The following is a 15342-nucleotide window of genomic DNA, read 5'->3' on the forward strand; positions in this document are numbered from 1 at the left end:
ATCAGGAGGACGGGTGAGTAGTTTGCTGATGTGGGTACAATGAGCCACCGTTCCCATGATGGGTGTCCATGAAAGAGTCTGAGAATGTCTCCCCCAGCTTCCCAGGCCCAGCCTCAGCCCTGGACACATGCCGTTGTAGGGAGGGGCCAGGACTATTTGCTCTGAGCTCAGAACAGTCAACAGCCATGAGGGCGAGAGCCAGGGGGAGACGCAGCCCTGGGCAAACTCCAGACACTCAGGGCACGGCAGAGGACACTGTGGTGAGCCCCTGGGTTCAGCCTGTGGCCCAGCAGGCTGCCGTCTGATTGTCCAGGACCTATCCAGCACCCCCTGGCCAGGAAACCGCCAGCCTCGCCCCTCCCACCTCTTCAGAGCCCCCCCCCCCCTTGCTGATTGGCTCACTCTTAAAAGAATGCGGATTAGTGTGAGGCTCAGGAAGTGGGGTGGGGTGGTAGAAGGATGGAAAGAACATTTCATAGGTCGATGGCATCAGATGTTTAGTTTTTGCGGTGTCAGAGCCACAATATGAAAAGTCATATTGTTTTCTCTTTTGCATAAGTAAAAAGAGCAGAGACTTTAAAACCAAATGCATCCCGGTCTCACGTTGGGGTTAGCCATTTTCTGGCTGTAACTTTGAGGAGCACTTCACTTTTAGGACCTACGTCTTCCTCCACAAAATGAGCATCATCATGACATCTCATAAGATTATTCTAAGGATTAAAGGGAAGAACAGAGACCAGAGGCAGCAAATCCAGCTATAGCGCATGTATTGTTAGCCCACACAGTACATTTTTAAAATTTAAATTAGTTGCCAAGATTTAAACGTGGGGAATTTCACATAAAAATAAACCTCTTTTTTCTCTTGGAAAAAGAACAAGACCTGGCAGCCCGGTCCTGCAGCCTGTACATAGCAGCCCTCAGTTACAGTGTGGGTCTCAGAGCAGCCTGTGTCAGAATCACTTGGAGGGCTTGTTCAAACACTGGTTGCAGCACCCCACCCCACCCCCAGAGGTTTTGCAGTTTTTGGGGTTTCTGTTTTTATTTTTGATACTGGAGTTAGAACCCAGGGGTGCTTTACCACTGAGCTACAGTCCCCATTCCTTTTTATTTTTTATTTTAAGACAGGGTCTTGGTAAGTTGCCGAGTGTTGCTAAATTTCTGAGGCTGGCCTCAAACTTAGGATCATCCTGCCTCAGCCTCCAGAGTCACTGGGATTATAGACATGCACCGCTGTGCCTGGCACTCCCCTGAGTTTTGATTAATAGGCCTGGGATACAAATGTGCATTTGAGAGGTTTCCAGGTGATACCGCTAGTTAAGAGACCACACTATGAATGTTGTGACCTAGAGTTAAATGAAGCCACTCTCTTTATGAAAGAAGCATTCTTTCCATTTCCCCATTATCCCCACCGTTCCTTATTGTCTCACATGCCCTGCCCCCAGCTACTTCAGTTGATATTACCTGCTTGTCCAGAGAGGGCATTTACCTTGTAACCTGTGGATGAGCATGTAGTAAGTGCTCAGTAAGCTTGCATGTATGTAAAAATCTCACGGAGTATCTTACAGGTAAAGAAGTGGAGATTTAGATAGACAAAGTGACTGACCGAAGGGAACACAGCCAGTAAATCAGAAGGAAGATAGCAATACTTTTTGCTCATGCAGTCCCAGTTATTTCAGTATCACACACACAAACGCATTTCCACACACAGAACTATCCAAGGTTAAAATAGATGATACATCCAAAACTTTGGACATGACTTTATGAGTGTTAAAGCAATATTTATCAAGGAAGAAGAGGAAGGAAATAGTAAAGGAAAGAAGGAAAAGTTTATAAAGGGAGGCGATGTTAGTCACCTGTAGCCACGCCTACTCTAAAGTGGCCGTAAACAAGTTAATGGTGAAGATTTGAGAAATTCCCAGGAACTAACAGCTGTCTTTAACTATACAATGGAGCCTTGTCCTCTTGAACTGTTGGACTCAATCAAATTTCATTTTATGGAAACCTCTCTCTCTCCTCTCTTTCTGGGGATATTGGCTATTTTGTTTTGTACCTACCATCTGTTTATCCTTTTTCTGATAAAGTGCCCTGATTTGGGTTTGGCAAAGTGAAACTTTGTCTACCAGGATAGTAGGGCAGGGGGGACTGTCAATCAAAGTGCCTGACCTGTCCCCACAGAATAGCTGGAATTTTCATCTTGAACAAGGAAGGACAAAAGACCTGAGCTCTCTCAGAGGTGCCCGGGGAAGGACTCAGTTCTTCCTTGTTTACCATCCTTTCCAAACCAGGTTTTTTAGGTTTCCCTTCAGTTCTGTGAGCTAACCCAAATCAGTTAGCGCTCTTGGTTACAAGTATTCGAATTCAGCCCTAGCTAACTTAAAGGAGCTGTTAGGAAGAGAGAATGGATACCCAGTACATCTCCACACCATTGTCATAAGTTTCTTTGTTGATCAGTGCAAACTTAGCAACTGCAGAAGTAAAGAGGTATTTATTGGAGCCTTCGTGATTGTAACTCAGGAGACACAGGTTCAGAGAGCTCTGAGTCAATGTTCCAAAGAAGTCAGGGCTTAAATGGGCAAACAGTAGAAAGAGGTAGAATCCCTCTGTAGGGAATTCTATTGAAATTGAGGAAGATCGGGTACTGAATAACAGAGGCTAGCGTGACCCATGGAAGATAAAGAAAAGAATGTTCATGCTTAGTGAAAACTGTCCATAAAGCAAAAGTCCCGAGACCCCTCGATAGGCACGTTGAGTCTCCAGGCACCTGTTCAAGATGCCTGCGGTCAGAGGGCAAGGGTAACCAAAGTTCACATTCCTAGCACCAGTTTGAAAAGTGCACAGGGACGGCTTCCCACTGGCCTCCTGAGTGCATTTCGAAAGGCTCCTTCAATGTTGCTTTCATCGTGAATTTCAGTACTGTCTGGTCTCGGCTTCCTACAGCCAGTTGGTTTCTGTTGCTAGTAACCAAAGTGCGCTGACTCCCTATACCCAGGTCACCGTTAGGCTCCCCATTTCTAAATTCAGTGGCTTTTTCTCCAGCCTCCAGCCTCCTCTACTTCACAGTAAGGCCTTCCTGGAATATGGAATAAATGTAACAATGTTCAAACCGAATCCTTTATTAAAAAAAAAAAAAAAAAAGTTGTTTTGCATGGTTTCAGTGCAAAAATCCATGAGGAGCAGAGAGCTTCGTTATTTGAAGTATCTTGAGTCTCCTCTTGTGGCTCTCCAGGGCCTTTAAGGACAGTTTTAAACCTCTTGTTTGGAGGACAGCTTTGCAGTCAGAGTCTTGAGTTGCCAACTCCTGCCATCGTAGGCTAGGTGACCTTGGAGAAGAGTTTAGCCCTCTGAGCTCCGGCTTCAGGAAGATCCCTGTGCCGCCTTGGCATCCAGTTCCGACTCAGTAAGTGGTCATGGGTGTCCCTGTGTCACACCTCGCTTCCCTCAAGGATTCTCTCCACTCCCGACTTCCACCTCCACCAGAGGACAGGGAAGTCACTCTGCCACTGTTGCCCTCTGTGGTATCCAGCAATCCCCTCACCTCCTCTGGGCCTGTTTCCACATATGTAAAATGTGGGCACCTTTAAAGAGCTGTTTGTGATCATGATATAAAGCACCAGCAATGTACCTGGCACATAGTAGGTGCTCAGTCTGTGTCGATTTCCATGCCCAACCCCTTCTCTGAGTCTGGGATACTCAGTGTCTTTTCCCTTCTCCTTCTTTCTGCCTCAGTGGCGGGTTTGCCCACTGTCGGAGCATTTCCGCTCAGGTGTCCTGTCTGCCCCAGCTCAGCACCTTCCTCGGTCAGAGCAGAGCCCTGTCTTCCTGTCGCACATCTCCCCTTCCGCCTTCCCCTCTAGCCTCTCCTGCAGGACGGGCGCTCCTTCCCTCCAGCCCGATGATGGCATCCCTGTGTCCCCACTTAGGCGCCCCACAGGCCTCCCAAGCACAGCATCTCCAAGGCCACATTCTCTATTCCCGTCACCGCCTTCACCTGCTTCTTCCCTCTCAGCAAACGACAACCCCGTTTCCCGGGTGCTAAGGCCAGAAAGGCTGACGGCCGTCCTGTCCTCGGCTACTCCCTCTCTCTTCCCCAGAGCAGTGTGGGCAGCCCTGCTGGCTCTGCCTTCAGTTCTGCAGATCCTTCCAGAATCCACTGCCTCCGCCATCCCATCTGGTCCAAGCACCTGTCCCTTCCCCCGCCTTCCTTCTAACCCTGCCTCTGCGCTGCCTCCAGAGCAGTGCTGTCACACGCAGGCCGGACCCTGGTGCTCCTCTGTGCCACACCCCCGTGGCTCCCGTCTCATTCACGGGCCCCGATGGCCCATCCAACTGACCAGCCTCATCCACAGCCACTTGTCCTCCTTACACCAGACTGGCCCCTCACTCCTCCTGAAATCCGCCTCACGCTTTGTCCCTGCTGGTCTCCAGCTGCCTGAAACCCTCCTGCCCCCTCCCCCCAAAAGCCGCTCAGACATCCTCAATAAAGCCTTTTATTTTTTTATTTATTGTTTTTAAGCCTTTTATTTTTGATGATCCAATTTTAAACGACAGCCTGTGTATTTCCGTTTCCTCCGTAGCTCTATTACCATCGGAGGGAACATCTTATTTACTATCTGTTTATCTGACTGAGTCTCACTGTGGGATAAAAGGTCCGTGAGGGCGGAGGACTGGTTCATTTTATTCCTGGCTACACCCCAGATCCTAGGAGGGCCCTGGAGGAGGACTCGGTACCTGGAAAGAAAGAGTAAATATCATATCCTCGGGGTTGGTTTTCCACAGGGCAGCTGCAGGCTACTGTCAGGTTATGTACATCAGGTTATGTACAGTTTGGCTCCTCCAGGGACAGCTCAGGGCATGTGGGACCAAATCCCAAGTCCTACCCTGAGCGCCACACACACACACACACACACACACACCCACCCACCCACACACACACACACACACACACCGGCTTCTATCTCCCTCTCTGTTCCTCGGTCCTCTCCCCTTCACTCGCACTCCAGCTCTGTGGGTCGCCACACTCTTCCTTGACATTGCAAGCATGTCCCCTACAGGGCCTTTGCACTCGCTGTTCTCTCTGCCCCAATTCTTCTCCACCCGAGGAATCACTAGCCTTGACCTCCTCCCTCTATTCCAGTCTCTGCTGAAATAGCATTTCCCCAAGAGGACTTTGCTGGCTACTCTGCTTTATTTCCTCCAAAGTGCTCCTGCTGGCTGTCACACCACATAGCTGTGGATTCACTGTTCTCTCCCTGCTAGAATCTTAACGCTGTGCCAGTAGGAATGCTGTTCAGTTCTCTGCCGTGTCCCTAGCCTCTGTGTCTGGCACTTCCTGGTAGCAAACACTTAATAAATATTTGTTGGATGAATAAATGGAATAAACTCATTCTAAAAATAACACTCATCTTACCAAGTTCCTCCTCTGATCTGCCACTAGATATTGATTATCTCTCTTAAACCAGAGAACAAGACTTCCAGGTGGCTATGTTTACCTGCCAGGTTCAGGAAAACCAAGAGGTCACAGCCTTCGCCCAGGACTCAGGCATGACCGGGTGACTGGGCTAGGATGCAAAACTAGTTCTGTACCTAGGAGACTTTTAAAGACATCATGTTGATTCCACCCCAGGCCAAACCGTCTCCTAGGGCCCTGTTCTGTCCCCGGGAGCTCCCTGACTGTGAACTTGACAGGCTTTCCACTGCCTACAGGACAGACCAAGCTCCTTAGCCTGAGAAGGTGCTTAACCATAGAGCCATATTCCCAGCCCTTTTTACCTCTTTATTTTGAGACAGAGTCTTACTAAGTTGCTTATGGCCTCACTGAGTTGCTGAGGCTGGCCTCAAACTTGTGATCCTCCTGCCTCAGCCTCCCAGTCACTGGTGAGCCACCACACATGAACCATTAGCCCGACTTTTTATGGGAGTCCATTTTTTACTTCCAGCCACATCCCTTGCTCTGTCCTGCACAGACTTCCCTGGGGTTTCATTGTCCCACCAAATGTTCCTTAATGGAGCCGACCCCAGAGTCTTCTTTCCTAACAGCCTCCAGCAGCCAATACATAGGAACTTACAGTCAGATTTCCCCGGAGTGTGGAGGAAAAGTCCATCATGGGGCAGAATCTATGCAATATGCAGAGGTAAGTTCTGGTTTTTATGGTCTCACCCTGAAGGCTAAGACACAAGAAGGTAAGTCAGTTTCCACCTGTGGACTGGGAATTTTCTTTTGTACAAGATTTGACCCCTCCCATTTAATTCACTCATTAAACAAATATTTACTGTGCCCTCCACACATCCGATGCTGTAGAGGGTGTTGAAACGACAACGTGGCAGATCACATTTTCTAAAGACTGTGGTGACACGGTCTCTCATCTCATACCTCCTCTGCACATCACCTAACCCTCCCTTCTCCACTCACTTAAGTCCAGGCACGTCCTCTGAGTGCTTCCATCAACTGATCATTGCAGAAGTCACATGTGCCAGTTGTGTGGTGTGCCTTCACTAGCCTGCCTCTTGGGACACCAGCTGTGGGGGCATACACAGCTTTAGGAACATCCCTCTCAGAATCCAGCCACCATCCTGGGAGATGCCCGAGCTCGCCAGGTGCTCCTTGGTGACAGTCCCAACTGAGCTTCCCACCAACCGCCAATGCTCATCTCATGAGGGAGTCGGCTTGGGGTTCAAGCCCAATCAAGCCTTCAGGTGACGTAGCCCCAGCCACCTTCCGACTCCTGAGAGAACCTAAGTGGAACTTCCCCCACGATCCAGGGAACCACGGGACCAGGAGAGGTAATAAATCGTCATTTCCTGCCCCCCTCCTTTCCCCCTCAGTACTGCTCGGGGTGCACAGAGCCGGCTCGGAGCTCTGAGCTCTGGTTCCTGCTGTCCGACCACAGTGGCTGCCTGCAGCCATCATGATCATCTGCTGGACCTCACGGCATGATGTGTTCTCTGACATTTGCATGGTCCAGAGGACCACAAAGGGTGAGCCTGGAGACAGAGGGGGATGGCCAGCAGGACGGACAGCAACACACAGGACGGACAGCAACACACAGGACGGACAGCAACACACAGGACGGACAGCAACACACAGGACGCACTCGCGGCTGGAGCAGCCTCTGCTGAGAGTCCCCCAGAGCAAGGTACCGAACACAGTGACCACTGGTGCTGATACCGTCACCCACCATCTCTTACGGGAAACCAGCCTCCCAGAAGAAGCCTGTACGGAATGCATGGAAAACTGGGGCTGGGGCTGGGGCTCAGGGGCAGAGCGCTCGCCTGGCACACCTGAGGCTCTGGCTCCACCCTCAGCACCCATAAAAATAAAATAAAAGTGTTGTGTCCACCTACAACTAAAAGAAAGAAATACTTGGGAAACTGCAGGAAATCTACCAAAGCAGAACTGAAGGCCCAAGGCCCAAGGGTGACACCTGCTATTGACAAGCTGCCGAGCAGATCCAGCATGTCCTTGCTGATTTCAAAAAGGACCAGATCTTTGTTGGTGAGAACGTGAACCCAGGTGACACGCTTGCTCTGCTGGATGACGCAGAGGACATTGTGACCCATGAATCTGACTTTCTTTAAGGAGGGTTTAGAAATGGGAAACATTAACCGATTTGGCAATCACTGTGGACGTGTCACCTGTCACCACGCTGGTTGCTGCTTGTCATCACGCCACAGAGGGACTTAGTGCAAAGGGCACCAATGTCATCTCGAGCTCCTTGTTTCTTTTGACCATGATTTCCTTGAAGTGGTGGCATCGGTTTTCAGGGGCAGAACATGCCATGTATGTTGTCCAAAAAATAAAATTCACTTAAACCTGTTTGAGAGCATGTCTCTTAGCTTAACACATACTTACCCTGATCTGGAGGAGCGAGAGCCTGGGTAGGACCACTCCTGGGAAACAGAAGGCTGCTTGAGGCAAGCAATAGTCAGAGCTTTTAATTCTGAGTTCTAGTAAGCGAGAGGCCAGGCTCACAGCAATGCCAACATTTTAAGCCATGCCTTATACATTATATCACCCGCAACAGAAGTCGGTAACTCTGGAGAGATGACCAAAGGAATCAAAAGAGACAAATCCAGCTAGAAATAATAGTAATGAATTGTTGTTTTAAGCTACTAAGGTTTGGGGTGTTTCCTTACACAGCAATAGATGACCAAGACAGTGATAAATCAAAAATAAAATATCTCAGGCTGGGGGGGTAGCTCGGTGGTAGAGCACTTGCCTAGCACATGTGAGGCACTGGGTTCAATCCTCAGCACTGGTAAAAATAAAATAAAATTAAAAATAAAAAAAAAATCTCTACTCTCATAAACCAAACTCTCTAGTGAAGAAAATAAGCAAAAAATTAGTAAATGGAAAATATCAGCTGGGAGTGGTGGTGCACACCTGAAATCCCAGTAACTTAGAAGACTGAGGCAGGAAGATCACAAGTTTGAGGTTAGCCCCAGCAACTTAGCAAGACCCTATCTCAAAAAAAAAAATTTTTTTTTTTTAATTAAGGAGATGGGGCTGGACACAGTGGTGCACACTTGTAATCTCAGCAGCTCAGGAGACTGAGGAGGATTGTAAATTCAAAGTCAGTCCCAGCAACTTAGCAAGTCCCCAGCAACCCAGCAAGACCCTGTCTCTAAATAAAACATTTTTAAAAGGCTGGAATGTGGCTCAGTGGCTGAGTGCCTCTGGGTTCAATCTCCAGTACCAAAAAAAAAAAAAAAAGTTGCAGACACGGACACGTGCTATAATGAAAATGAAGCAAGGTCACATTATTGTGAGTTGGGGGTAAGGGATCTAGGAAAGGGTGGGGTGAGATGTCCTTTTGCATACAGTCACCTGGGGGCGAGGGTTACAGGGGTCCACAGGCTTCAAGGCAGGAACAAGGCTGGTGAATTCCAAGAACAGTAAGAAAACCAGTGTAGCTGGAAATGGAATCAAAGAGCTGAGCAGGGACAAGGTTGTGAGTCGGGCGGAAGGCAATGACAAGCAGCAGCACGATGTCTTCCAGGAACAATGGAGGTCGAGGGTTAACTTGAGCTGGGAGGCTGGGTATGAAATCATCTGCTTGATCATCTTCGAAAATCACTCCAGCTGCTCTGAAGAACAGATTATAAGAGGACAGGCATGGAGATTGGAATCATAGGAGGGGAAATTTTGCCGTTGCCTTGGCAAAGGATTGACAGTGATGGCTCCTTTGATTCGGCAGAGGATGATGAATCCCTTGGTGCTGGTCAGTCTGGAAGAGAGGTGTGATTTATCAGACTTGCCACCCTAAGGCAAAGTCACAGGGAGCTGAGGGGTCACTGATTCACCTGTTAGCAGGATGCCAATCTCCCGACCCCGACTCTGGCCATTCCTGGGATTGGAAAGATGGGGTTCCCTGTAATTACCCTGAAGCCGCATCCATCCCAAAGGGAAGTTGCTGGGAGTCATGAGATTTTCTCTCCCTATAGCCACGAGTGCGGTGGCAGCTTTGAAACATGACCACAAATGTTTTGGCCCTCCTCCAACTGAGAGATGGGCTCTCTGTCTCCTTCTCTTGAATCTCGGCAGGTTTGTGAGTGCTTCAACTAATAGAGGACAAGTAATATTCCATGACTTCTGAGAGAGACCAGCTCAGAAAAGCTCATGCAGTTTCTGCCCTTTAAGAAAAAAAAAATGTAAATGTTAGCTGGATGCGGTGGTGCGCACACTTGTAATCCCAGTGGCTTGGCTTGGGAGGCTGAGGCAGGAGGATCTCGAGTTCGAAGCCAGCCTCAACAACTTAGTGAGGCCCTGAATAACTCAGTGAGACCCTGTCTCTAAATAAAATACAATAAAGGGCTGGGGATGTGGCTCAGTGGGAATGCCCCTGGGTTCAATCCCTGATACCCACCCCCCATAAATGAACACGGTTGTATTGTTTTGATTTTCAGACTATGCAAATATATTCTTGCAGTTCTTCAAAAACTTAAATTTAAAAAAAAGGAAGCATATCAAAATGCAATCAGGTGACTTGGACATTCTTGCTGGGGCCACAGGTGTGGACTGCTGGAGAAGTCCTGGGATGCCACAGATGCCCCCCACCCCCCTTTTTTTTTTTACTTTTCCAAATCAAGTCACACCCCCAGTGGTACAACAATGAAGTCAATCAAGGTCCCCTTGCAGAGTCCTCCCTTCCCGGGATCTTTGAAGCATGCCAGGATTAATTAGGTCCAAGCTAATTAGAAAGGATTCCAGCTTCAGTTCATGTGTCAGTACTCTTCTGATTTTTTCCTGAGGCTGCAGGGCACAGAACCAAGAATAGACTCTCTAGCTCACTGCCTGCACTCAAAGTCCGCGGCCACTCACTGGCTGTGTGACCTTGGGCAATTTGTTAAACTTCTCTGAGCGGGCTGGGGTTGTGGCTCAGCAGCAGAGCACTCACCTAGTATGTGCAAGTCCCTGGGTTCGATCCTCAGCACCACATAAAAATAAAATAAAGATATTGTGTCTATCTACAACTAAGAAAAAATAATAAAATATATATTAAAAAAACTTCTCTGAGCTGTAGCTTCCTCTGAGAACCCAGGGCAGGACCCAGAGGTCTATCTCGGCAGCCAGCTTCTCTGCGAATTCTTGGGCACCCCGAGGCCAGAAAACCTCTGCATTTGGAGCAAGTCCTCAAGAAATGGGAAGAAAGATGCCTTTCATGTCCTTCCAATGAGCCCAAGAAAATCAAAATATTAGAGGAGAAACACGTTTTGACTCACAGTTTCTGAGGGTCAGTCCACATCTGGCTGCCTTGCTTTGGGCCTGAGGAGAAGCAGAACTTGGTGGCAGAGGAGCATGCAGGGTGGAGGGAAGTTGTCCAGATCATGGCAACTGGGAAGCAGAGAGAGGAAGGGGCCGGGAGGAGACCCACCCTCCCGGGGCAAACCCCTACCTCCTCCAGCACGTCTCACCTCCTCGGGGTCCATGCAGGTTTCAAAGGCGGAGCCCACTGGCAGCCAGAGCCCCACGATGCAGCACTTTCCCACCCTGAACCAGCTGCGACGCTGAGCAGGCCTTCAACACACGGGCCTTAGCAGAACAGTCCAGATCCCAATCCAACCACCCCCCGGCTCCAGGGCCTGCCCAGCCGACTCAGGCCTGGACCTTCCTCACTCACTCCCCGCCAGCTCATGATGCCCCAAATAATTTTTCTCTGCCTCCTAAAGTCAGGAGTGACGGTTCCTCTGCCTGATCTCCCCGAGGGAGGCTGTAGACACCATCCTCCTCCTCTCTGATTGCCTTAGTCAGCCTTCCCAGTGCCGTGACTAAAAGACCCGAGCAGCACAACTACAGAGGAGGGGAGGGTTATTGGGGGCTCACGGTTTTGGAGATCTAAATTCGTGGACAGCCGGCTCCATTCCTCGGGCTCAAGGTGAGGCAGGACATCATGGCAGAGGAGTGAGGCAGAGGGAAGGGCTCACGTGGTGATCAGAAAGCAGAGGAGGTCTTCACCTGCCAGATACAGATATCTACCCCACAGCCGCCCCCATGAACCTCTTCCTCCAGCCCACCCCACGGGCCTCCAGTGGCCACTCAGTCAATCCCATCGGGGATCACTTCACTGACCAGGTTGAGGCTGTATCCCAGTCCTCTCTTCTCTGAACCTTCTTGTGTTGTCTCACACGTGAGATTTTGAGGGACATCACGTCTAAAGCTTAACTCTGACAGTTTGAATGTGTCCCCAAAAGTTCTTATGTTGGAACTTATTTCAGTACACAGAGGAGGCGGAGCCTTTAAGGTACAGTCAGGTCTTTACAAAGGATCCCACCCATGCCCTTCCCGTGGGTGGGAGCTCGCTCTTATCAAGAGAGCAGCTGTCACACAGCCAGGCTGCCCTGGGCTCTGCCTCTCCTGTGCTCCTGCTCCCCTTCCATTTTCCCATCGTGAACAGAAGCCACGTGTGGCCCTCCCCAGAGACACCTGCCTCGATAGGGGGATTTCCAGCTTCCAGAACTGTGCAGCAAAACAAGCTTCTTTATCAATTATTAAACCTCAGGTGTCTATTTTAGCAACAGAAAATGGACCAAGACCCTCACCAAAAAGAAAGCCTAATTTTGTGTGTGGTAACAAATACTCTGCTAAAGTACGGGCTCTGCCTGCTCCCTTGCAGCTAAGAGTGGTCAGGAGACACAGATCTACCCACGGCACACAGGCTGAGGTCTCTGCTGAGCATCTCTAAGTCCAAATAAAAATATAAAAACTCAAAGAAAGAAAAATTTTAAAAAGAAGTTTTCCCCTTTTTTAAAATTGAGAATGGAGACGTGATGCCTAGGGAGACAACAGCTGTCTTTGTGAACATTAGGTAACAAGCATGAGCACAAGATCCTTATGACCTGGAGACCTGGAAAGCCCCTGGTGGCATCATGAGAATATGCCAGATATGGACCACCTACTCCAGAAGGTTTTGTCCACAGGCTGTTAGACACTTTTTGTTTTTGTTTTATTTTATAATTTTTTTAAAAAACTGGAAATTGAACCCAGAGGCACTTTATCAATGAGTCATATCCTCGGTGCTTTTTATATTTTATTTTGAGACATGGTCTTACTAAGTTGCCTAGGGCCTCACTAAGTTGCTGAGGCTGGCCTGAAACTTGCAATCCTCCTGCCTCAGCCTCCTAAGTTGCTGAAATTATACACATGCACCACCATGCCCAGCTTAGACTTTTGAACTTAATCCACAGATTTTTTTTAGTTATATCAACATTCACCACTATAGAAATTAAAACCAATAACTTCAAAAGTACTTATTCATTTAAAAAAAAAATAAATCTGTTAACTTTTTTTAAAAAGTCAAAAATGACCCTATTTTTAAAAACAAAACAAAGTGAGTGGAGAGTGGCCTCGTGTCCCATACTTGCAGACCTTTAGCGTCTGGCTTCGTGTGAGGCCGCTGTGTCCCCACGTCGGCTTCTGCATTGGTCTCTTGCATGGCCTCCCCAGATATGTAGTTGGGCAAGGACCTCGCAGACCCCGGGGTCCTTGGGCCACACTTTGGAGGGCATGGTGTAGCCGTTGGCTTTAATTCTACATCCTTGAAAATATAGAGAACCCAGAAAAACCGGAGGAGGAAGAGACATCCCAAACGCCTGGACCAGGAGTCAAGGACGTCACCCGCAGAGCCCTCGGGGTACCTCTCTCCCTCAGGGAGGGGCGCGGCCTTGCGGTGGTGAGGCTCAGGTGTGCTCCACTGGGAGACTTACTTTTGAGGTGAGCTTGGGAAGAAGGTGCATGTCAGATAGCCAAGGAGGGGCAGCAGGTGCCTCTGTGACTGGACACTCGGGGCACCCCTCCTTCATGGGCAAACCCTCTGTCGCTGAGTCTTGGCCTCGCCCAGAGCTACAGGAGCCAGAGGACCTCTCTTCTCACATTCTGGAGACTACAGAAGGAGCACACAGCCGAGGCTCACCCCTCCTCTTTGCAGGTGATGGAGGACTTCCTCATGGCAGCAGGGACAGCCTCTTTGAGGAGTGGTCCCTAGGTATGACCTTGGCCGGGTTTCCAGCAGCAGGACTTCCCAGGATCCCCTTGTGCTGGCTGAACTTGACCCCAGACTTCCTGCTGGTCGGAATATTGTATCCCCACAGATTCTTTCTAAGGCAGAGCCTTGGAGAGGGCTGAGGGTGGCCCCTGCTCAGGCCCGACTCCACCCTGCTGCTTCCCGGTACCCCAACCAGCACCCAGCACCCAGCACCCAGTACCCCACCCAGTACCCCACCCAGCACTCACCAACCGGCTGGTCGCCCTGACGCAGCCTCCATCTCCCACAGTACCCAGTGTAACCCTGTGGAGAAGCCTGGGACTGACTACAGCACTTCCAAACAACTGTCCCCCACGGAGCAGCCAGGTCTCACCAGTCTGCTGAGGGTCTGAACACAGGGTCCTCCCCCCACACCTCAGGTCCCCAACATTCCTTCAAATGCAACAACTTATACATTACTTTAAATTCACACTCTATTTGTGAAACAGAAGGCAAGGAAGTAATTCATGACTTACCACATATTCTGTGATTCCTTTAGAACCACCTTGTCATGTTTTCAATTCCTGGGCCAACAGCCCCCAGTGCAGATCACAGTCTTGTTCCTTGGGCCATCCTGCCTCACTCCAAAGAGGTCACAGGCTTGACCATGGGATATGGCCTCCAAACAGCATAGGTTGAGATGTGTCACATACATCAGCAGGACATAACACTCTGCACTGCAGAGAACTAGAATATTCGTGAGCTATATTTGTGCTTAAATGGTTTAGCTTGACCTCCTTTTTCTGCCATGAGAAAGAGGATCATGGCTCAGGGGATATCATACCTCCAGCCAGGTACCCAGAATATGGGCGCATAATGAGGAGCACAGATTTCCCACCATTCATAGCCAGACAGTAACTGTATTGGTTTCCTACGGCTGCTATTAAAAATAATATTGATAATAATAATACCACATACTGTGTGGTTTAAAGAACAGAAATTTATTCCTCTCAGTTCTGAAAGTCAGAAGTCCAATCAAGGCGTCAGCAGGACTGTCCCATGTCCTTCCTCCAGCATCTGGACATTCAGGGTGATCCCTGACGTTCCTTGCTTTGCAGGAGCATCGCTGACTCCCCCTTCATCTTCACCCGCTGCTCTCCTTGGACATCTGTTGGTCTCCAAATTCCCTCTTTTTGCAAGGACATTGGTCGTACTAAATTAGGGCCCACCCAATGTCCAAATTCCAACCTGATTTCCTCTGTAAAGTCCCTATGGCTCAATAAGGACCTGTTCTCACATTTGGAGTACCGGACTTCAACCTCTGAACGTGGGGAGGCCATTCAGCCCCTTATGGAGACCACTGCCCCTTGGGCTGGGATTGTGGCTCAGTGGTAGAGCACTCGCCTAGCACGGGCAGGACGCAGGTTCGGTCCTCAGCACCACATAAAAAAAAGAAAATAAAGGCATTGTGTTGTATCCATCTACACCTAAAAAAAATAAATATTAAAAAAATTATCATAGAGACCACTGCCCTGTGTTCTCAGCTGAAAACCCGTCCCGCAGCCTCTCTCCCAGCTGTATTTTCGGGGCCAGCCCCACGCCTGGCTTCCCTTCCTGGTAACAGCCTGGAGCCTCTCTAATGCACTGAGGGCAAACAGGTGCCCCTGGGTGCAGTCCTGACCCCCACCTCTCCACCGGCCCAGAGCCTGGCTTCTGGCTCCTGCCAAGAGGCCGACCTGGCAGCCTTGCTCAGCAGACCACCAGCCATTAAGTTTCTGTGCCTGTTTTCTCACCTGCTCTGTGGTCTCCCCAAAAACAGGATTAAGTCACAGAAACTGAGTCCAAATGACTCTCAACCCCCTCGATGACTGGCATTTGCCTGACT

This window comes from Marmota flaviventris, chromosome 2 (genome assembly GCF_047511675.1).
Source record: "Marmota flaviventris isolate mMarFla1 chromosome 2, mMarFla1.hap1, whole genome shotgun sequence".
NCBI lineage: Eukaryota > Metazoa > Chordata > Mammalia > Rodentia > Sciuridae > Marmota > Marmota flaviventris.